The following is a 13,614-nucleotide window of genomic DNA, read 5'->3' as shown; positions in this document are numbered from 1 at the left end:
AAACTCTGCCCACCTCAGGGTCTTTGCACTTGCCCTTTCCTCTGTCTGGAATGCTCTTCTTCCACATTCCTGTGACTGGCTCCTTCTTATCATTTAGAATTCATCTCCAAAGTCCATTCTTCAGGGGAGGGTTCTACCTCGTTAACAGAACCAGCCCTGCCTGCACCTCAGTCACTCTGAATCATAATACTCACAGTATTTATTGTTAGATCTTAATCTAAATAATCATATTTATTAGTTTACTTTTTATTTGTATAGTTTCTTTCCCCTATCCCCTATCAGAATGTATCTGGTTTCTTTACTGCTGTATCCCTATTTCCCACAATACCCAGCAGATAGTACATAGGTGCTCAACAAAGTTTTTTGAGTGAATGAATTAATGAATGAATGACAAACCTACAGAATACTTATGTAAATAGAATTAATATCCTTGATAGCCTTCTTTAATAACTGCCGTTCCTCCTATTCAAATCCACTCTCCACTTCCTGCCCCATCTTCATTGTTTACAGAGTCACACCCAAAGCATTGAAGGGTTCATTTGGTGACATTGATTTAATAATCCATGCCCTATCTGACTCTGAATGAATCACTTAGATTTCATAAAATGTCTCAATTATATAAGATGTCACTAATAGTCTTGCCTTTTTTCTTTTAACCTTATTCATGAATTCATTTACCTGAGTAAAATCATCTAATAGGCCCAAAGCCAAAAGGATCCAAAGAAAGAGTTACTAAGAGGACTCCACTTATTTGCATGGGATTACTACTACCGACTACTTCATCCGGATGTTGTAAGAACAAATGAGATAATATCTGTGGAACATTTTAATCTTAATAAGAAACATTCATACACATGAAAAATGAAGCTATTGATTTTCTGACATTCCAATGTGTCATTTATATGCTTTTACTAATAATTATATTAAGAAAGGTCAACTTTTGTGTGTTTCTCATAAGTCAAGGGAAATCTAGTTGCTAATGGCATTTACTCAAGAGATTCCAACTCAGAATTTGAGAATGTTTAGGAATATATAAGCTAGGTAAATTTCAAAAACGTTTTTATCTCCTTTATTCTCTGGAGATTTTGTTGTCATGGGTTATGAAGACAGCATATGTCAGAGAGCAAGAAAGACCCTTAGAAATCACCTGATCCAACACCCTTATTTTATAGATGACAAAGCAATACTCACAAAGTCACATACCAAAGTCCTTCAAGCTTCTTAGTGGTCGATGACAGCCTAACTCCATCTTTCACTACCTTTGCTCTAGGGATTGTTTTTGTCATGTCCCTTCCCATGTGCCATTATTCTATCTCTCTCCTCTAACTTCTAAAGGTCCGGCTGCAAATCAGGAAGGGAGAGTAAAATGCTAAGATCAAGATCTCACCAAGAAAAAAACGTAATCTTGTCCCGATATTTCCAGATTTGGGGCTTTTGATGAGAAATAACTACTTTTGTTGAAAGTATGCAAATAAGCATCTGGAAAGAATTCAGGTCAATATGGTCAACATTTTAAAACCTTGGCTAACTTGGACGCCATCCCTCTGGAATGCTCAGCAAGCTGGAACAACAGTGAATCCAGAAGTAAGTAGCCTGAAGCAAAAATTTAGGGGAAATATGTATTTTTTTTTTTTGCAGTAAGCGGGGCTCTCACTGTTGTGGCCTCTCCCGTTGCGGAGCACAGGCTCTGGACGCGCAGGCTCAGAGGCCATGGCTCACGGGCCTAGCCGCTCCACTGCATGTGGGATCTTCCCGGACCGGGGCACAAACCCATATCCCCTGCATCAGCAGGCGGATTCTCAACCACTGCGCCACCAGGGAAGCCCGAAAATATGTATTTTTGATAGGAAAAAGCAGTTCTTAAGCATTCAATAACAAATGAGCACAGCTGAGAAAAGCCAAAGACCAAAAGGCAAGAACCAATACAATGTTTATCAGTCAGTTTTTTGCATGGAAAAAAAAAAAAAGAATAGGAACTAATGCTTATAAAATATCAAGACTTTGAAGAATCAAAAGTCAAGTGTATGTGTGTGGGCTTCTCTGGTGGCGCAGTGGTTGAGAGTCCACCTGCCAATGCAGGGGACATGGGTTCGTGCCCCAGTCCAGGAAGATCCCACATGCTGCGGGAGAGGCCCACGCACAGCAAAAAAAAAAAAAAAGAGTGTGTGCGCTATGGATCACAAAGGAATATTAAGTGTTTTCTGCTCTTTTTGAGAATGTGGAGCAATTATAAATGAATTTTTTTAAAGGACTTCCATTTGTTAGTTAAAAGGAACACTCAGGCATAAAATTCAGTTAACTGAATTTGTCTTCAGATAGTTATAGGGATACCCAGTACTTAGACACACACCAAAAAATGCAATGAAGGGATAAATTGTAATGGCTCCATATAGAACTGCTAGCATGAATTCTAATCATTATATGTCTAGGGTCCCAGAAATCCTATTACCTTTAAGAGAAAATACCAGATGAAAGTGGCCATAGTAGTTTCTATACATTGAACTGGCCACTTCTCACCTTTAATACAGGAGAGATAAATTTAAAATAAGTCTTTAAAATGTCGAGCTGTGGGAAAAATGTATCAGCAGAAGTATAGGCAAGCTCTGATAAAATATGAGTACACTATTGTGGTGTAAATTCTACTCTCTCTTCTATTTCATGCTTCATTTTATTTCTTTTTTGTCCTCCTAAAACCTAGCAACAGAGAAGATTAGAGAATTCATAACTAAGTTATTTCATAAATAAATGGATTTCTTTTTGAATAGAGTAGAAATTAAGTGAGATGTTTAAATCTACATACAGTTTTCTTCATTCTAGGGTGATTAAAATGGGGAAAAAGGGCTTCCCTGGTGGCGCAGTGGTTGAGAGTCCGCCTGCCGATGCAGGGGACGCGGGCTCGTGCCCCGGTCCGGGAGGATCCCACATGCCGCGGAGCGGCTGGGCCTGTGGGCCATGGCCGCTGGGCCTGCACGTCCGGAGCCTGTGCTCCGCAACGGGAGAGGCCGCAGCGGTGAGAGGCCCGTGTATCACAAAAAAAATAAAAAATAAAAATAAAATGGGGAAAAAATAGCACAGCAACTGATACGTGAATATGCTTTGTATATTGGAACATTATACTTATATTTTAAAACATACAGAATTGAACCCTAAAGGGACATTAAATGCACTATTGAGAGTTACTGTATACAGTATACCCCTGAACAACACAGGGAGTTAGGGGCACCAACCTTCCCTACAGTCAAAAATCCGAGTATAATTTATCTGTATAGCCAGTCCCTCTGCATTCACGGTTCCGCACCTGCAGATTCAACCAACCCCAGACTGTACAGTACTGTAGTATTTAGTATTGAAAAAAATCCACGTATAAGTGGACCAGTACAGTTCAAACCCATGTTGTTCAAGAGTCAACTGTATGTGTGTGTATGGGTGCGTGTGTGTGTGCACATTTACAAATACATATGTAATATTTAAATTTTTTGCCACATCTTTATTGGAGTATAATTGCTTCACAAGGTTGTATTAGATTCTGCTGTACAACATAGTGAATCAGCTATATGTATACACATATCCCCATATTCCCTCCCTCTTGAGCTTCCTTCCCACACTCCCTATCCCATCCCTCTAGGTCTCACAAAGCACCGAGCTGATCTCCCTGTGCTATGCAGCAGCTTCCCATTAGCCATCCATTTTACATTTGGTAGTGTATATATGTCAGTGCTACTCTCTCACTAAATTTTAAAACAAATCTTCATCAAATGGAAAAAGATAAAGAGTATTGAGATTTTCTGATCCTGATCCCTTTTTTTATATGATAAATAGAAGCAACCAGATAAATCTGAACAGAAAATGCTAAAATCTAGCTATTATCATACCTTGGGACACACATCACGAGTGGTTAGTTGTTTGGTTTTACAAATAGCAAGTAATTCAGTGTAGTTATCATTTTTTGCTTGTGAAGTATTCTCTGATTCTTTCATTTGAAAGTTAGCTAATTCTACCTAATCTGATTAATGTAGACTAGTTTCCAGATTTCCTGTGTTCCATGTTGACAAAGTTGTACCATAACCAGAGTATGGTACTGCCACAACTGAAGATGCAAATGAAGATCAATGGTACGTCCCCCCAATACAGTACTTGCACCCTACCCCCAACATTCAAGCAATAACCAGAAGTTCAGAGATCCAGTTACTCTCCTCCAGCTCTAACCTTCTCCCTGTTAGTTTTCCAGGGGCCCCTTGTGCTTACAAATCTCCTTGAGGGAATTCCTTCTCAGCTTGGACCTTTCTCAGTGCACAGACTGCTGTGGGGAGAGGCAAGTGCAAATCTGTCCAAAGCACAGAATCTCTGAAGCAGTTAATCTTCAGGAGTTTATTTGTTCTGTGGAAGGGCTCCTAAGTAAACAGGCCAAAATCTTTGGGACCTTTCAATCCCTTCTCCCCTTTCAGATTTGGGCTAAGATGGGCCAAGACTACTGCTTACCAGGGTGATCAAGTTCCCCTGGCAGAAGACACATTGTATTAGTTTGCTGCTAGAGCTGCTGTAACAAATTATCACAAACTGGGTGTCTTAAAACAAGAGAAACTGATTCTTTCATAGTTCTATAGGCTGGTAGTCTGGAATAAAAGTGTTGGAAGGGCCATCCTCTCTCTCTCTGAAGGCTCTAGGAGAGAATCTATGCCATCCCTTTCTCTTAGCTTCTGGTGTTGCTGGCAATCCTTGGCATTCTTTGATTGATAGATGCATCATTCCAATCTCTGCCTCCACCATAACATGGCCTTATCCCTATGTGTTTGTGTCTCTCCTCCTCTATAAGGACAACAGTCAACTTGGACTGGGGCTTACCATAACCCAATATGACCTCATTCTAATTTGATTACATCTGCAAAGATCCTATTTCTAAGTAAGATTACATTCACTGGCACTGGGGCTATGACTTCAATCTATCTTTCAGGGGACACAATTCAACCCCTAATAGCCATTTATGGTTGAAATGCCTCAAAACCATAGCTAGAAGGGCCACAGACCTTGGTTCACCCCAGTCAAGCTCTCCTAAAGTTTGGTCAAGACAGCAGGGCAGAGGCTGCTTCTCATTATCATCATGCCCTGGCAATTCTAAACAATGTCAATGATAGACACACAAGAAAAGTGTAATCAAATTTGTGTTTTTACAAGCTAATTCTGGCTGCAATGCTGAGAATAGATTGGAGGGGAGCAACAGTGAAAATGTGGAGAACAATAAGGAGACTATTTCAATAATCTAAATGAAAAGTTGTGACTTGGCTTAAGTTGATGGTAGAAGAGACAGAAGGAGGTGGATAGGCCTGAGATCTAGGAGATATATTTGGGATTTACATTTTGAACAAAACTGATAGGATTCACTCATGGAGTAGATGGGAGGACTAAACAAGAGGAGGAATCAAGACGTCCCAGATGTCATGCTTAACCAAAGAGTGATTGGTGGTGTCATTTGGTTGTGATGGGGGAGAAACTGGTTTAGTGAGGAAAATCCTTGTTTCAAGGCTCAAAGGCAATCTCACAAGAAAAAGTATAAAAATAAATGTAAAGCAACACCCTAGTTTGAAAAAAAAAATCATATAGAGAAAACCAAGACAAGATCTAGTCCAGATTTTCGTTTTACACATTAGGAAACTCAGGCGCAAAGGGGAAAGATGACCTGCTCAATGAGTTACAGCCTGGAAAAGAAGTCACCTCGTAGGTCAGACTCTTTGGGTCTAGCACTCCAAATACTTCACCTGGTTTGTTTTTATCATAATCCTTTTTCTTTATACCCTTTTTCATTTTGGTGGCTATGTCCGCTACAGAGCCTATGAACTCACTTGTTCCTAAAGGAACAGACAGTGATAACAGGAAGGCTCTTCCTATCTTCAGAAATTTCAGACCAACCTACCTCATTCTTGAGAAGCATATGGGACACTGGCAATCAGGCAATTTTCATCTATTAAGCACTGTTTTCTAAAGCCAATACCTCCCCAAAAACGTTCTGGAAGTCTTCTAGGCTCTTTAAGAAAGGTGTAGTTATTCAAACAATTTAGTCAGACAAACATTTATTCAGTATTACTGTTCTGTAGGCTGTGAATGATTCAAAAAGATGACCTTTGATCCTTCGCATCTACAAGTTTTAAAATTGGTTGGAGAGATTAAGATGTAGAGGTAACAACTGGTTAAGTGACAGTGGTGGTAAGTACCAGATTTGGCATCTAAATAGGAAGCTAGCACAATGAGGGCCATGACATTTCAGAAAAGTTGGCCATCCATGTGGGTGAGAGAAATCAAAGATTCTAGGGCTAGAGATAAAAATCAAAGAACAGTTTGACTTTGAAAGGGAGAAAAGGAAAACAGATGTAAACTTTAACTGAGAAAAACTAATCCAGCTCAGGGTCTGGCCAAGCCCAAAAATGGATCAGGAGTTTTAATGAAGAGCAATAGTGTTGGTGATTAGATTCAATGGAGGCAGACCAGCTAATCTGAGAAGAATAACTAATTACTATACTTGTAAGTATAATAACAATCTTATGAGGAGGTGCTATTCTACCTCCATTTTGCAGATAAGAAAACCGAGGCATGGAGTGGTTATGTAACTTATCTCAGTCACACAGCCAGCACATTGCAGTGCTGGGTTTCAAGCCCATAGAGTTTGGTTATAGCGCCTGTGCTCTTAACCACTATAGCATGTGGCCTCTCACATGAGTGCTAGTGGTTTGTAACAGTCTAAGGGAGGTTACATGACGAAGTCTGGAAATAATGACTAGGGACAAAAATAAATGAGTACCAACAAGTCACTGCAGAGACAGGGTCAGACTGCAAAGACAGAAAGGGGCTTAAGGGCCAGCTTCTAAACAGTAAGGATAAGAATAAACATTAAGAACAAGTTCTGGGAAAATTTAGCTACTGGCTATGAAAGGGGGTGGGATTAAAAGCAAAAAAAAATCGTAGGGCAAGCACAGCCAAAGATAAGCCTCCCTGAGGCAGATGCCCAGCTGAAAGCTGGTCTGGTTGCCCCTGATTTCACTACTCATCATGAGGCTACCTTTGTCCTTACATTGTAAGGAACAGTCATGTCAGCCTCTGAAAGGAAAATAAATGCAATACAATTTGATAGTGGAGACTGAGCATGAAATGCTTACAGTACACCCTGAACCACATCTTCCTATTTCCTTCATGAGGTAAAGGACAAGTATAAAAAGTATGAAGAAACAAGGCCAACTAGATATATCAGATGGTAAAACACTGAAATTCAGGGGGAGTGGCTGAAATTTAACCTTAGAGGTAATATGGAGCCCCTAAAGGATCTCTAGGTGGGAAGTAAGAGGACACAATTGGCATATCAAGTACCCTCACAAGAGTATGGTTCAGAGGTTGGATTAGAGGGGAAAAAGAAAGGCAATAAGTGGAAAAGTTTAAATGCAGCCAAGGCAAGAAGACATGTAACTTCCTATCAAGAGGATTCAAAAAGGCAGTTAAAACTATGATGGAAATATGAGCTTCCAAGAGAAAGTCAAACTTTCAGAGATGACTTCTAGCAACTCTTGGAGAGTTTCTTCCTGCAATGCTAACTGTTTAGAAGAGTTTTTTTGTAGCACGTTCAACAACATACTGAAAAGATAAGTTCCTCTGAACAGAGGTGGACCATGTAATTTTAGGTAGACGCATAGTTTCCCTTGAAAATATTCTTTTACCCATGATAAATATAGCTTTAAACAGTATCCCATATGATTCATGTGGTCGTAACACACCCAACTAGCTTTTCTTTCTAAGAGACCCATGAATCAACTGCTTTTGTCTAAGAATTGGGGCAATTTGTATGTATCAGCTTAACAGATAATAGATATACACCTTAAGCAAGAACAGTGATACTGAAAATAAACCATTTCTACACTGGTATAAAAAAATAATCTTTTTCTTTCATCATATCTTTGAATACTCTAAATCTTTATAACAGGCTGTCAGCTATATTATTGGTCTTCAGTCTTTTTAATTTCTTAACCACTATTTTCAGGGATTCTTTTTAAGCATTTAGAATGAAAACCTAAAAGTACCTTCTAGAAAAACTTTATAATATTATGACTCAAGTTGTCAGTTTCTTCATCAGTAGAGTGAGGAAGTTGAACTACACATTCTCACAGGACATCAGTATATATGATTCCAATAGTGTTTTCACAAATATTTTTCTGGTGATGGTCTTCAAAATATCTGGATTTTTTTTCTATATTTGCCAAAATAATATATAGACTCTACATTAAACATAAATTTAAAAAATTACATAATCCATGTCTACATTAGTCATTAAACAACTGAACATAATTTCTTAATGGATGCAATCTTTTAATTAACTGTTTACCAGTTCTTGGTTGTGTGAGTGAAGAATTTTTTCAGAATGTTCATAAACATAAAAATTGGACCATATCAAAGAGCTTCATTTGGTGGAGCTCTTTTATAATGTCTACTCAGCACCTTCCTCCACATTCCCTCTACCTTTCCTGTGAACTGCTGTTGGTCCAAATGATCAAAAGATGGATCCTAACGTCATATTTCTGTTTCATGGCCCTACCGCAGGGAAGGCATCTGACTCTGGGATTGGGAATTGGAAAAGAGAGGAAAAGAGAGACAGCAGTCACTTTCCAGGTAGCTGGAGGTGGAACATATAATGTTTGTAAGTTTCAGCAATTGGATTTTTCCATTTGTGCATGGAAAAGTAAATAAAGCTAGTCCACATAGAGAGAGAGAGAAACCTGAAATCAGACACATAGGAGAGCAGAAGTGTCTGAGTCTCTGGTCCGGTTTCTTTCTGAGGCCTAGATGTTTCTTTCAGATTTGTAAGTGTCCTGTATCCTTATCATAAATTCCTATTGTTTGCGTAATCTCCCTCAAATGAGTCTCTGCTCTGAGTTTGTCTCTCCAGAACAAGAACTCTCTCATGACAAGAAGTGTAAGGCTGTGTGGCTGGTATCTCCTCAAACTCATCTGATTGCTTACATGTCCTCAGCCACAACTCTGGAGGTCCCTGGAAGACACCTCTGGTAGAGGATGTTCAAGAGAAAATAAGGAGGGGAAGCAGCAGTCTTTGCTTAAAGCAGAAGCTCACACCAATGGATTGCCAGGCCATGTGCTCTTCCTCTTTCAATTTATCCCTCAATCTCTGGAGCAAGGTTATCTCTGGGGAAAAGTAAATCATTCTGGATGCCTAAAGGTCCTTCTAGAGCCAGGGATCTCTCAAGGGTTCCTCAAGATATTTTCTGCCTGTTCCAAGTTAGGCATTATGAGCTGTGTGAGTTCTCTTCATGCATATCCTTCACAACAAGGTATGCAGGTTCTGACAGGCAAAGCAAGAAGAGGGGCAGTTGATCTGGTCCTAGCAGCTATCTCATAAGCATCTCCCCTCCAAGGCAAGGGAAGAATCAGGCCTTACAATAGAATATAGCTTCCTCCTAAAATACACAACACCCCTTTCCCACCCCACCCCACCCCCACTCCAGCATGTATGTAGATTAAAGGATGAGCCAGTTTGTCACAATAATAAGATCCTCTATGCCAAGTAGCCCAAGCCCAGACTGGTAGACTGACTCTCACTTAGCAACTCAGATCCATAAGGTCCTTAAAAATAGCTTTCTTTACCTTTTCCTTCTTAGGTATTCCTCAGACACTGAGAAAATTTAGTCTCATCAGCAAGCTCTAACAAGATTACATTTGCATTTTTTGTTCTGAAGATTAATCTGAATCTGTCCAAGGAAATTAAAATACACTACAGTACTCTTTTTCAAGTCTCATCCTAGTCTATGTTCCAAAGTCAGCAAGGCTCTTGAGTGTCTGCCTCCTCCCACCTCACCAATTCCTTTCACAGAGTCACGGCCATAGCCTCAGGATGACGTGATTTTAACTCTGGTAAAGCAGAAGCAAAATTTCTGCTTCTGCTAGAAGACAAGGTAATGTAAGCCAGTCCTCTCACAAAAGATGACTAAGAAAGCTGGATGAAGTTTTAAGAGTCAAAAATCTTGGTAGCATCAAAGGGTCAACAGGATACTGATGAATTACCAATCCTAGATACAGAGGGATGGGAATCCAGATAAGTAAGCTTGGTACTATGACCACTTATGAATTGGAGGTATTTGCCAATTGGAGAGATGTGGTCAAGAGGCTGAACTATACTTTTGGTATCTTCACAGAACTGGGAAGATAAAAATTGGTGTCCAGAGGCAGGGAAAGAAGGAATTCCATAAACTATCCCTCACTTTAAGCTAGTAGCCCACAGAGCTGTACCCTAGAAGAAAGCAAAAGCTGGAAGTAAACTATTTCTTTTATGAACTAAAGATATGCAGGGTGGCCTCAAAAATATCAAATCTGGAACTTGGATTAAGTTAATTCTGAATTATTAGTATCCCCAGGCACTTGGCTAGATCAATTAAATACCTTCTTTGGTGGACAAAATATCATTCCAGGCTTCAAATTATTTGTGCACTTTGTGTTCAGAAAATTATTTGCCAAAAAACCCCACCAATGTCTAGCATACAATGCAAGTATCTAGCATACAATCAAAGTATCCAGGCACATGTGGAGACTAGATACTATGAATGTAAATCACAGGCAACAAAAATAGACTCTAGAGGATCTAGATGTTATAATTTTTTTTTTTTTTTTTTTTTTGGGCCTCTCACTGCTGTGGCCTCTCCCGTTGCGGAGCACAGGCTCCGGACACACAGGCTCCGTGGCCATGGCTCGCGGGCCCAGCCGCTCCGCGGCATGTGGGATCCTCCGGGATCGGGGCACGAACCCGTGTCCCCTGCATCGGCAGGCGGACCCTCAACCACTGCGCCACCAAGGAAGCCCTAGATGTTATAATTTTTAAATAAAGATATAAACAACTGTGTTTACTATGTTCAAGGAGATAAAAGTCAAGCTTAAAAACTCTGGCAGAAAATAGGAAACAAGTGGCAAATTAGATATCCTAGACCTGAAAATTTCAATAATTAAAATCAAGAATTCAATAAACAGACTTAACAGTATACTAGACACAGCTGAAAAATGAATTAGTGAACTGGAAGATATGTCACAAGAAATTATCCAGAATGAAACATAAAGACATAAAGATGAGAAATACAAGAAAGGAAGTAAAAGACATAGAAAATACATTAAGAAGCTCTTACATACACTTCATTAGAATCTCAGAAGAGAGACAGATAATGGGACAGAGGCATTATCTGAAGAAACAATAGCTGAAATTATTCTGGAACTGATGAAATACAGCATTTATCATCAGACTGTGCTGCAGAAACACACACTTCAAGATGATCTGTAAAAATCAAGGAAGAAACATCAGATGTGGGCAATCATATATGCTGGCTGCATCCACTTATGCATTCTCATTTTCAATTGGTCTTCAGCTGTTCCTCCACACAGAGTCAACTGCCCTGCTGTATGCTTCATTTTCTACTGCAAGATCATTTAGCTCTGAAGCTCTCTTCCATGACTATGTAGCTCCCAGCCACATAAAATATGCTACTGCTCTCCTACTCCTCTGGGCCTTAAAGAAACTCCATGAGGCTGCCTCACACCCACCAGTCCAGATATATACTTCAGTTATATTTTCTTTATTCCCAATTCATGGTAGTCATATAGAAATTCTGAGTTCTGCCTTGCTCCCTAGACTCTATATTATGGACCTCTCTGAACTTCACTCCCAAAACCTACTGTGGGGGGGACAGGGGATGGGAGAGTGTCTCTTATCCTCTACCCTCAGAACCTGGGCACAGCCCTTATCAGGGATCCAAGTCTTCACTCTCTCATTATTCTCTCCTTTCTTGTGGAAATTTTTATCTAGTTGCAGGTGGAGAAAACTGGTTTAATCTGATAGCTTATTTTAAATTTTCTCTCTTATGCCCAGACCAGTGGATCTATTACCCAAAGGGCAAACTTTTGATTCCCTGTTAGGTGTTTTGCTGGGTCACTTCTTCCCAGAAGCAATGAATGCCATTGAATAAAGCAGAGTAAAGGCAAAGAGAGAAGAAAATCAACCTGGGAACAAATTTAAATGAATATCTCAAAATATTATTTTATAACATATGAAGCCGTAAGTTTTGACAAATGCAGTTATATTATATTAATATATATACACAATACATAGACATTATTATATGTGCACAGGTTTACCACAGCAGCATTTATTATTCACCAAGTCATTTTTGTTTAATACCTAAACGTCTTCTAATTAACTTTTTGATGTTCTGGGCCCATATTTTAGCATACTTTAAAATAAATATATAACTTTTGGCCTTTCCCAGTCTTCATGCTCCTCACCAGTCTTTTACAAGTTCACAAAAATAGAAGGGAGTCATTTTGCAATTACTTATCTAATCCTGTAAGAAATCTATCACATAAATATGGCAAAGGTCATACTGAAGCTCAGTTTGTAGGCCTACCTACCCTCATGAATCCAGGAAATTTAGGAAATAACATGGGCTCCCTGAAAGAAGAGAGGAGAAGGGTGTTAGGACTGAAAGTCAGATCTTGGGTACTCAGATTCAGAACCTTTAGGAGGACAGAAGTACTTCTCTAAGTTCTAGGGAGAAGTACCCGAAGAGAAGAGGAAATAGGGACCCATGCTAAAGGACATGGGTCCCTTTTCAGGTGTTAGAGAACAGGTACAAGAATTATATGGGGGGCTAGGAACCATGAGGCCATATTTGGAAGTGCCAAGGTACAACTGTCACTTAGTGACTGACCTTCTAAGTCTAGCTGATAGAAGAACACATAGCAGAGAAGTCCCTTCTTTGTGCAACAGAAACAACATAGTGATTGCAGCTTGATAGCAGTGGCAACAGGCACAGGAACATCTTCTCCTACAATAATCAAGGGACAGAACAAATAACAGCCATGGTGGCAGCAGGAAAACAGAACCTGTGCTAACATACAGGGAGCAGGCTATGTCTGCACAAGGCACAGCAATGGTGCTGGCAACCACAACAAAGAAAGGCCAGCAACATGAGTGTGAGTCACTCCAGGTCTCGGGGAGGGCAGTGTGAGGAGAAGAGCAGAGGAAGGAGGCCTCTCTCCTGATGGTAAACATCCCCCCAGATGAGCAAAGCCAAAAAAGGAAACACCAGAGTATCCACCTCTGGTTGCACAGGCAGATTCATAGGCCCTACCTAGAGCTGCTACATCAAAATATCTGGGAGTAGAACACAGGAAACTGAATGTTAAACAAGTTCTTAGTGTGATTTTTAAACAGTACTGCCCATAGGTCTGAGCAACTGGGAAAACTGCCCTGGACCCTGCCTTTTAAAGAACCGTCTTCCAGCCATGCTCTTCACAGGGCAAGGTGTCCTAGGGGTCAAGATAACAAGTTCAACGGCACCCCATGCTTACCTAGTACACAACTACCCCCCATCAGACCATGATCCTGGTTCCCAAGACCCTGGATTCTCTAAATGACACTGAGACCAATTCAAAGGCCTGAATGGACCTCTTCCCCCAGTCTGTTCTCCCATGGTTGGACCACACTACATGCACAATTCTAGAACCAAGTATTTGCCAAGGGGCAGCTGCTTGGTGGGCCTGGAGCTTGGACTTTCATGCTGGGCTGGTCACCTGTGCTCTCCAAGC

The 13,614-nt window shown here is 40.2% G+C and overlaps 1 protein-coding gene across 1 annotated transcript in view; it reads right to left on the bottom strand.

The window, feature by feature from the left end:
• Window positions 1-13,614, bottom strand: part of TMC1 (transmembrane channel like 1) — a 391,450-nt gene that overhangs the window by 235,516 nt on the left and 142,320 nt on the right. The window lies entirely within an intron of this gene.

Source organism: Mesoplodon mirus (assembly GCF_964341445.2).
Source record: "Mesoplodon mirus genome assembly, chromosome: 1".
Classification (NCBI taxonomy): domain Eukaryota; kingdom Metazoa; phylum Chordata; class Mammalia; order Artiodactyla; family Ziphiidae; genus Mesoplodon; species Mesoplodon mirus.
Note: the sequence above shows the minus strand (reverse complement) of the source record. Positions and strands in the feature narration are given on the sequence as shown.